Here is a 9,880-nt window from a genome sequence, read left to right on the forward strand (position 1 = left end):
GTCTAATTCCAGGCAGTGTCATTCTGTGGCTACTGCAGCAAATAAAGTACTGTCTTGCATAAAAAAGCCCATTAAAGCTAGGGATGAAAACATCATATTCTCTCTTTATAGGTCCCTGGTAAGGCCTCACCTGGAGTATGCAGTGCAGTTTTGGGATCAGTCCTTAATGCTGATGGCACACGCTAAAATTTGGGGGAGATTAGTCACCCAGCGACAAATTTCCTCTTCTTCGGATGACTAATCTCCCTGCAATGCCTTCCCGCCGACAAGAATGTGAATCGCTGGCGGGATGGCATACATAGCGGTTCTTTTACCGAAGTCGTCTCTCGAGGAAACTTCGGGCAACATCAGAAAACCAAAAGTGCTACGTATGCCATCCGCGGGTGAAGAGGAAGAAGAAGGGTAACTAATCTCCCCCAAATCTTACCGTGTGCCGCCAGCCTAAGAGGAATATAAATGAGCTGGAGAGAGTGCACAGACTTGCAACTAAACTGATTAAAGGGGTGGAAGATTTAAACTATGAGGGTAAATTGTCATGGTTGAATTGTCATTCGCTGACGGCGAATAAATTTGTGAAACCACCGCGAAAATTTGCCGGCTTCAAAAATGAGACGCCGGCTTCAAAAATGAGACGCCGGCTTCAAAAATGAGACGCCGGCTTCAAAAATGAGACGCCGGCGCCGTTTCGCGATAACGCCCCAAATTCGCCCATCACTAGTTGTGATGGCTGATTCTGTTAATGCTTTTAAGAGTGGCTTGGATGATTACTTGGACAGACATAATATCAAAGGCTATTGTGATACTAAAATCTACAATTAGTATAGATATTGGTAAATATAGTTTATGTGAGTGTGTGGAGGGGTGGTGTGAGTGTGTGTATGTATGTGCTCTGGGTTTCATTTGGAGGGGTTGAACTTGATGAACTTTGGTCTTTTTCAACCAAACGTAACTATGTAACTATACAGTATATATAGTTATGTTCTTTGTTCTATGTGTATGTTCTTTATGCACAGGTATCCTCATGTTCTCTTGCACTCTTGTGAGGTTCTATGATATCAAAAGAAGCTTTAACACGAAAGTGCTTTGCTGCCAATGCAGCTTGTAATTTTCTGCTTGTGACAGGTGAAGCCATATGTTTCTACAAAGGCCTGATGTAAAAATGATCAACTGCCAATAAAGATCTAACACTGATTGCTAGCAATAAAACTGCTTAGTGGATAGACAGCAATGATAAAACCGGTCGCCATTCAGGGTGTAAAAACTAGCTAGTGCTTTTTGGAAGGTAATTGCAGAATCTGCTTCTTTAAGTAGCTGAAAATCAATACATGCACTGCTTTTATGTCACTGAATGGCTTTCTGCATAGGGAGAGAGTGAAAGGCTTTGGAATACAGCTAAGGGACAGTGTACACACTGAAACTAAACAGCTGTTTTTCCAATAGATTCCCATTACTAAGCTGCAACCCCTCTTTCATTTATTTCCCCCTTTCTTTTATTTTGTACTGCTTAGTTCCAGATGTTTAATTTATTTTCTGTAAAACTTGAAGCATTCATAATATGCCAATCAGCGGTGGACAAAATACCAAGATAAAAAAAAAGAAAATTAATTAGGCTTTCTCTGTGATCTTTGTAGGCTGATGGTTCAGTTTACGAGATCCAGGTCAATGAAATTCTGAAATTCACATTAGCACAGTTCTCTTTTCGCTTGGTAGGGCATAGCACTGCCAACCAGCTCAGATCTGGGGTATAGATTTACTGGGTTCTGGCAGACACGGCTGTGCTTATAATGATACCTGTGAGAATCCTTTTACTGTATTCATTGCTGTTGTATAAGGACTGGCGGTCACGAGTTAAAACAAAACCGGTGACTTTTAGGTGTTCTTTATTTATTTTTTTAAAGCAGCTCCTAAAAAATTATATAAATGAGCATGTATATATATTTTAATTTAAAATAATAAATTGAAACGTATAAATTAATATACAGTAGATACTGTAAGCTTAAAAGTGCATGTTTTGATGAGTCTTAATGAAATGAGAACACAGATTTTTTTGTCTTGCAATAATAATACCAATATGGATGATTCAGCTTGCTATATCTCCAAAGAGCATCAAACCTTGCAGTTTTTCTTTTTTTTAGTTAAAGTACACTGCATATTTATTTAAATATATGCAGAATTTCTGCAGAAATGCAATATGCGAGGGACAGAATGGAGATGAAAAAAAAGCATCAATGGACCTAAATCTTCTGTCTAAATCTCAGTGTTTGCCCTTTATTATAGGACAATGGCATGGAGAGAGATATCACATTTGTTGCCTCTTCTGCCAAAAACCCAAACACAAATCACCTTCCATTGGCCCCAAAGACAGGCACCTGAAATTGCAATTCAAAGTGGGTTATGGCGTTACTTCTGGCACATAATGTGTGCATCGTTAGCATTTGACTTAACACATCAGTAGTGTCTATTGATACAATCCACTAATGGACACCTAGATTTACCACCACACCCCAGCTGACGTGCACCCATCTTCAAGTTTTGCACTTGCTTGTTACTGTAAATGAGGCTTTATTTTGTTTATAAGGTATCTGACCATTTCAACACATAAAATAATAAACATACATACACAGAGTACATTTTTTTCCCAGTCCCATTAGCTGTTTTTGTAATGTCCCAGAGTTCTAGATCTAATCTTGGAAAACCACAGTTCCACCTTATTCATGCATTGCCGCTGATGCATACCTTTTCACTAAGAGGAAGAAATATTGAGTGAAATAATTGCAAGCAGATCGATGGATCCTTCAGGGAAGGTCATGGAAAATTATTGGAAGAAAGAGAAACCCATAGACTAAACTAAATGGATAGGGAAATAAAAAAGTGAACCCTAATGTACTGGAATTAGAAGGTTTGCAATAACTGTAATATATAGCTTACAGCTACACTAACATCAATCAATATTTCTATTTTCTACACTGAATTTAGCTCTTGGCCTATGTTACCCTTGAAGTGAGCTCCTGGGAAACATCGCTGACTGCGTAAAAATGCAACATCACTGACGGACAACTACAAGTGTTTTTTAACCTTGCTGTCTTTTTCCCACACTATTATTTGATCTGGTTTTCTACCTCCATGCACACAGAAACAGATGATTGTTCACGTCCCCTCTTGAGACACATCCGTAGATACACAGCTTTCCAGGCAATAGATTTTAGTAGGCATAACCTTAAAAATACAGCCTTTAATGTGAAGAGCTTCCTGAGCAGGAAGGCATACGCTAGGAGTAGACATAAAGGCACCAAAAGGAACTGTGAACTGAGCTAAACAGATCTGACTAGCAGTTTGGTTCTGACATAAGGAAATCCACTCCATTATGTAAATTTGGCCAGGGACTTTACTTTTAAGTTGACTAATACATATCATTGTGTTTCTATCACAGGCAAGCAATGCATGAAAGGAGTGAGTCAGCTTATTCATTTAGTTAGAATTGATCCCATATTTTTGTAGCCATATGCAGCAACACACCCATGATTATTTTACTTTTTTATTGACAGCAAATTAGAAATGAGAATTTCGTTTTAAAATTTAAATCAGTAAATCTGATTTTAAAAAATCATTTGTTATATTTTTACAAGATGAAGTACTGTTTACTTTGATTCCGGACTCCTGCTGCACAAATATGGCAGCCTCCTCATACAGGAACATGAGGCATCAGACGGGTAATGTAAAAGCATTGTGCAAATACTTTATGGCAAAGTTATAAAGTAGCTTTCAAAGGCCATATTATAGATGCTGCCAAAATTCGTATTCACTCTCTCATCATATCACGTCTAGACTACTTTAACTCTCTTTTAATTGGCCTTCCCCTCCAGAGCCTGTCACCTCTCCAGTCCATAACACTGAACACTGCTGCGAGGCTCATTCACCTCAGCAACCGCTCCTCCTCTGCCTCGCCATTCTTTCAATACCTGCACTGGCTTCCGTTACCTTTCAGAATCAAATTCAAATTAATGACACTGATTTCAAAGCACTTCATAACTCTGCTCCACCCTACATCTCTGAACTCATCTCTATATACTCACCCAACTGCTTACTATGCTCCTCTACTGACCTGCTACTCAACTCTTCTCTCATTAACTCCTCACATGCTAGCATTCAAGACTTTGCAAGGGCTGCACCCCTCCTCTGGAACACTCTCCCACGGTCTGTCAGACTTTCTCCGAACCTTTCTGCTTTCAAGAAATCTTTCAAAACGCACTTCTTTCGAGAAGCCTACCCTCACTCTGCTTAACTACCAAACGCAACACCACATACAGTACCACATTTCTCACCCACTTAATTCGATCTTGCCCACTCCCACACCTTGTGTATTACTCCCTTCCCTTTAGAGTGTAAGCTCTATCTGCATAGGGCCTTCCTCACCTTTTGTACCTGTATTGACTGTGATGTAACTCCATATGTTCTATGTATATAATTCATGTGATTTAGTTGTATAATCACATTTACTTTACAGTGCTACGCAATATGTTGGCGAAATATAAATAAATGTTAATAATAATAATAATAATAATAGATGTAAAAAAGAGTTTAATTTTTGGTGTCAGTATCTCTTTAAGAAGCAAATAAATACACATAATAAAGTTCAATGAACTGATGAGCCAATATCAATTTAAAATTGTAATATACTTTGCATATGGAATTGTTGCCCATTTGCTGCTGATAATAAAATATTCAAGTGCAAAGAACTGGTATCTGATATCAGTACAAAATCATTGTTAGCGTCAAAGATGTTCTCATCTTTCTTCATAGCATATTTTATGTTTATTTTATAAACATTTGACATATAATTTCTAAATCCCTCATGGAAGCCTATTAGCATTCATAATGTTCTCACATTTGATCAGTGCAGCCCTAAGGCTAGTGTAACATCATCAAGCCGGTGGTAAAAAGACTGATCCTCTGTATTTCACACTATCTTTAGTATTAAATGATAGGCACTGCATCCTTCTGTCAGTGTATAGATGTCAGCGACAAGATGATACACTATATTTATTAATATACAAAGCTAGGGTTGCCACCTTTTCCCCCTAAACAGCGAAAAAAGGTGGCATGGGCTCAGGAAGTGGCCATTTCATGGGTGGGGAATGTGCATGCCGGGGGCAGGGAATTTACAATCAATGTCCATGGGGAGGTCCTGCTCCTGGAGAGCAGTTCAGAGCAAGTGCCTCAGGAGGAATTTAGTAAATAGGGCCAATGAGTAAATTAACAGTGATTACATTGCTGCTACAGTTTTAATACTGACCCTAGAGGGTGGTTGAACAGCTAGGCTGTTGAATTAATGACTGGGTGGCAACCCTAATCGAAGTAAAACATTTTCTTATTTAATACTAAGAAAATAATGTCTTCCTTTAATAATGAAAATAATTCACTTTTATAACTGCACATTATTATCCATAACTGAAAAGTTAGATAAACCAGACACAGTTACAAATGCACAGATAGACAGCAATCAATGAATGAAGAGAGCAAAACAGATGGAAAATAAGTGTGACTTAGTTCACAGCAAGTTCATTATACTCAACATGAGCAATGCATTCACTGCATGTTTCTCGGTTAATTCCAAGGAATGAGTACATAACTTGCATCATACAACTGAGACTAGGTCAAGAAGCAAATGAATGCAAATCGGATGGAAAATACGCCTTCCAATTCAAAATGTGCAGTCAATAAAGAACTAAATCACTTTCCTCCGATTACAATTCTCTGCAAGTTTTAAGGTGCAACTGCTTATATAAATTTGCAAAAAATAAGATCAATAAGATCACAATCACAGCAATCAAGGAAAGCATCTCTCATACCAACGACACCTTTATGGTCAACTTACACCTATGTCTCTCAATTGTACTGGTTGGCTGGCATTGCTGGCAGTTGTAGTTTATAAGCCATTCTGGATGACCTTCCCTGCCATTGTTTTCCTCATTTGATTCATCTCACCTGGGTATTCTTCTTTTTCCAATAAATATCAGCTCTTCTAGAAGCATTTGCCACAATGTTATTAACGTTATGGAGGTGAACACACTAAAAAGAAAATGCTTTTGCATTTCACAGTGCAGTCTTGGCAGTATAGAAATTCCCATAGGGACACTAAGCTTCAAACAATTCACCAAACATATTTATGGTTCATGTGCTAATATTCAGTTTAGCAATATAAAGCATTTGTGAGAGGGAATGATATCAATGTGCAAGCTTGTCCTTTACTATTGACACATTTAGATGCCTGGTTAGGTTAGTATTATTAAAACTGTTGCATGCATCATTGTATACATGTAGCTACACAGCCTAACTGTTGTTAAACTACAGTCAAAGTAACCTCTGATAACAGAAGACAGAAGTCAGTGCATGCTCATAGTAGCCTTTAAATTGCAGGGATAAAAATGCATACACCTCGTTGCTCAGAAAGTTTTGTTCTTAAGTAAACCTCCTTTCTACTTAAAATGTGGAATGTAGCGTTGGGGTTAGCAAAGCTGTCTTTCAACACTGGTGTCCTACACTTCCATTCTATCCTAGGAACTCAATGCAAGTAGTTTGAATATCCTCTCGATGCTTGCATGGGTTTGCTAAATGTATTTGTACCATAGAATGTACAGAAATTTGCAAAAAATATGTACATATACTGTGTGCCCTTAAATAGTTAATTTTATCAATATGTCCCATAGCATTATCTCACAGGCATGGTTTTCCTCTAAAATGAAATGTGAACCCACACTGACTGTAAATTACTGTTTTGTAAAAATGATCACTATATGCCTCTGTTTCTGTAAGAGGACCCCCACAGTGTTGTGTTCAGAATTAAAAAAAAAAAAAAAAGGAAACATATATACTATGGACTTTATGGGGTAGATTCACTAAAGGATGAAGTGGCTAACGCTAGCGACAATTTGCCAGTGCTGCACCTGCAGGGACATTGCCAATTCACTAACAGGCGCCAATTCGCTAGCGAAAAAGACCATCGCTAGCATTCATTTTCATTCCATCACTAAGCAACTTTTCGCTTTGCTATTCCGCAAATTCAGTAAAGTGCGCATTTTACTGAACGTTACCTATCGCCACAGTTGACTTCGCCACCTCAGACCATGCAAATTGCTAAAAAGAAGCGAGATCTGTCACTTACATCATATCCTGTGTGCCAAAAATGCATCAAAGTTACAAAAACGCTGGCGACTTTTTTGAAGCGAGATCGCCTGCAAAAGTCTTAAACTTTTTTTGGGGAACAGACATTTCCTAGCATATGGAACATTCATTTTACAGTCGGCTCATGTGTAGGGCATTACAATAAACTCTATTGTCTTTATTAAGGTTCCCTGGACATTTGTAATAAAAAGTGGTAACCTCAAGTATTTACACCAACATTTATAATAAAGACCCCCCATACAACTTTAAATTACACACCGTATGCAAATTGACCTAAGCGCAAGATCACTAGCGAATTTTTACTAGGCACAAACGCTAGCGCATCTTTGCTATGAAATGCTCGTACTGCCGAAGTAACGCTAGCGAAAAGTTGGCAGCGTTCGGCGCACAGGGCACAACTTCGCATATTAGTGAATTAGCGTAGTGGTAGAGAATTTATGCATGGCGAAGTGGTGTCATGTGTGCGAAGCAGTCGCTGGCGACAATTCACCCTTTAGTGAATCTGCCCCTAAAGCTGGCCATAGATGTTGAGATTTTTAAAAGATCTGATCCACATCTTGAGACCACGATTTTCTCGGAATGATCGTACGATCATACGAATTGTCCATCAACTAAAAAGACCAATTTGCCAGGAAAACAAAGGGGAGCTGCCTGCTTGGCCCTGCAAACATAGATAAATTGTACTGGGACCGACAAAGATTTTTTAATCGGCCGAAAAATCATAAGATGTTTGATTTTTCGAATCCCACTAACCACACATTAATTTCGAAAGATTGGTCGGACTTCGCTAAAATTAGTCGTTCGGCAAGAAGAATTGTCCCGTCTATGGGGAGCTTCAGAGAGAATTCTTAATACGATGAACAAAAGCATGTGCTTTCATTGAGTTTCTATACACACTTTGTGCTGTAGACTTTACAAACGGCATCATTAACGATCAGTATAGGCTTCTAGCTAATGTATGCTGTTTCTTCTATTAACTTTATACAGTGACTTTAAGTATGTTTTTTTTACCCAGTTAGCTTACTATATCCCTAAGGCACCATTGAATTAAGCTCTACCCATGCTGGTATCAGGTTATCGACTTCAGTAATTTGCAGCAACTCTGACTAATTGGTCGGTTTGTGGTGCCATTTTAATGCCTATTTCTCAGTACCTCCCACAAATGTATCATTTGAACTTTTTTTTTTTTTACTACAGTAAATCGGTTAATGAAAAACAGAATAATCCCGAGGTAGGCAATAACAAAGAATGTTTAAAAATGTTCAATACACAGCTAGTTGCTCTGTTTTATAAGAAAAGAAAACATTGCAGTGTTTTGTGAGATTCAGAACTGAGCCATCTAAAATTGCTTCCTAATGTCTTGATACCTTCTTTGCCGTAGGGTGTTTAGGAAGTGGTAACATGCTGGAAGACAATGCTTTGTTTGTCTCAGTTGCAGGAAGTATGTTACATTCATTTTTTTCTTCCTTTTTCCAAGACTTTTCTTCCAACAGAGCAGCTCTTCCCTTCACCTCTAATTTGTCTATCTCCAGTTTCCATACCCCATTTATTGGTTAAAGCCCTACTGTGACAGCTAATCCCAGAAACCATATGGAGATATTTAATATTGTTACGTAGGTTTATTAAAATTCTTGAGGTTTTTAAGGGAACAGAGCTGCAGTATTTATTCACTAGTCTAGTATTTCTTAAATATTTACTCTTTTAACCTTTAAAAAAAAGTTTCAAATATAATTTTTGTTCTTGACACACTTCTGATTAGTCTACACCTAGCTCAATCTGAAGATCTGTCCTAACACAAACAAATGTTCATGCTATTAAAAAAACAGTTTTGGAGATAAATGAGTTACAATATTGAGCAAAGCCTTTCCTGCTATTATTTTAACTGTTTCCTTGATTTGGGTACCTCCATGACAAATATTGTAAAAATAGATATATAAGCAGGCAAACAACTTTACATTTATTCTGTCCATTTTTAGTTGGGAGGCTGAACCGATTCTGCATAAAACCACCAATCAAATGTGACGGTGGCACTAAGGCATCTTCCTGCCAGCACACCCATACCACAAGAGTAGTGATGGACAAATAAATTCACCAGACACAAATTTGTGGTGAATTTACACATTTTGGTGCACATCAAAATTATTTTGACGCCCATTGACGTCAATGTGTTTCATAAATTTTTCGAGGTAAATTACTGAATTTTTCAGCAAAGTGAAAATGGCACAGATTCGCCCATCACTAGACAAGAGCTCTACGGTTATTGGGAGTCCAAGACTTATTGGGAGACGATGGATTTGAGAAAAGTCTTCCACAGACAGACTGAGCATTTTTTATTGCTGCATGGAATGTGAATAAACTAAACGATTTTTCTAAGAATAGAATACTTCAGTGCAGAATATTTCAGGATTTGTGTGTTATTGGAGTGTGATAAGACTGGCCACATAAGCAGGTAAAATTGGGATGTGATTACGTCTTACTTAGCTCAGCAAGTCAGTCTTTATCACTAGTTCGTCAGGCGTGAAATAGACAACTGAAGAATCAATATTATACGGCTCTAAGGAAACAAAATCTATTTTTAGATTGGATCTGATATATTTGGCACTATTAGCAAACAGACAGTGGATACTGAACACTGTGCAAGTGTCACCATGATGATGATTCACATATTGTGATCTATATATTGTGATATATTGTGATA

The sequence above is a fragment of the Xenopus laevis genome, chromosome 2L (genome assembly GCF_017654675.1).
Source record: "Xenopus laevis strain J_2021 chromosome 2L, Xenopus_laevis_v10.1, whole genome shotgun sequence".
In the NCBI taxonomy this organism is placed as follows: domain Eukaryota; kingdom Metazoa; phylum Chordata; class Amphibia; order Anura; family Pipidae; genus Xenopus; species Xenopus laevis.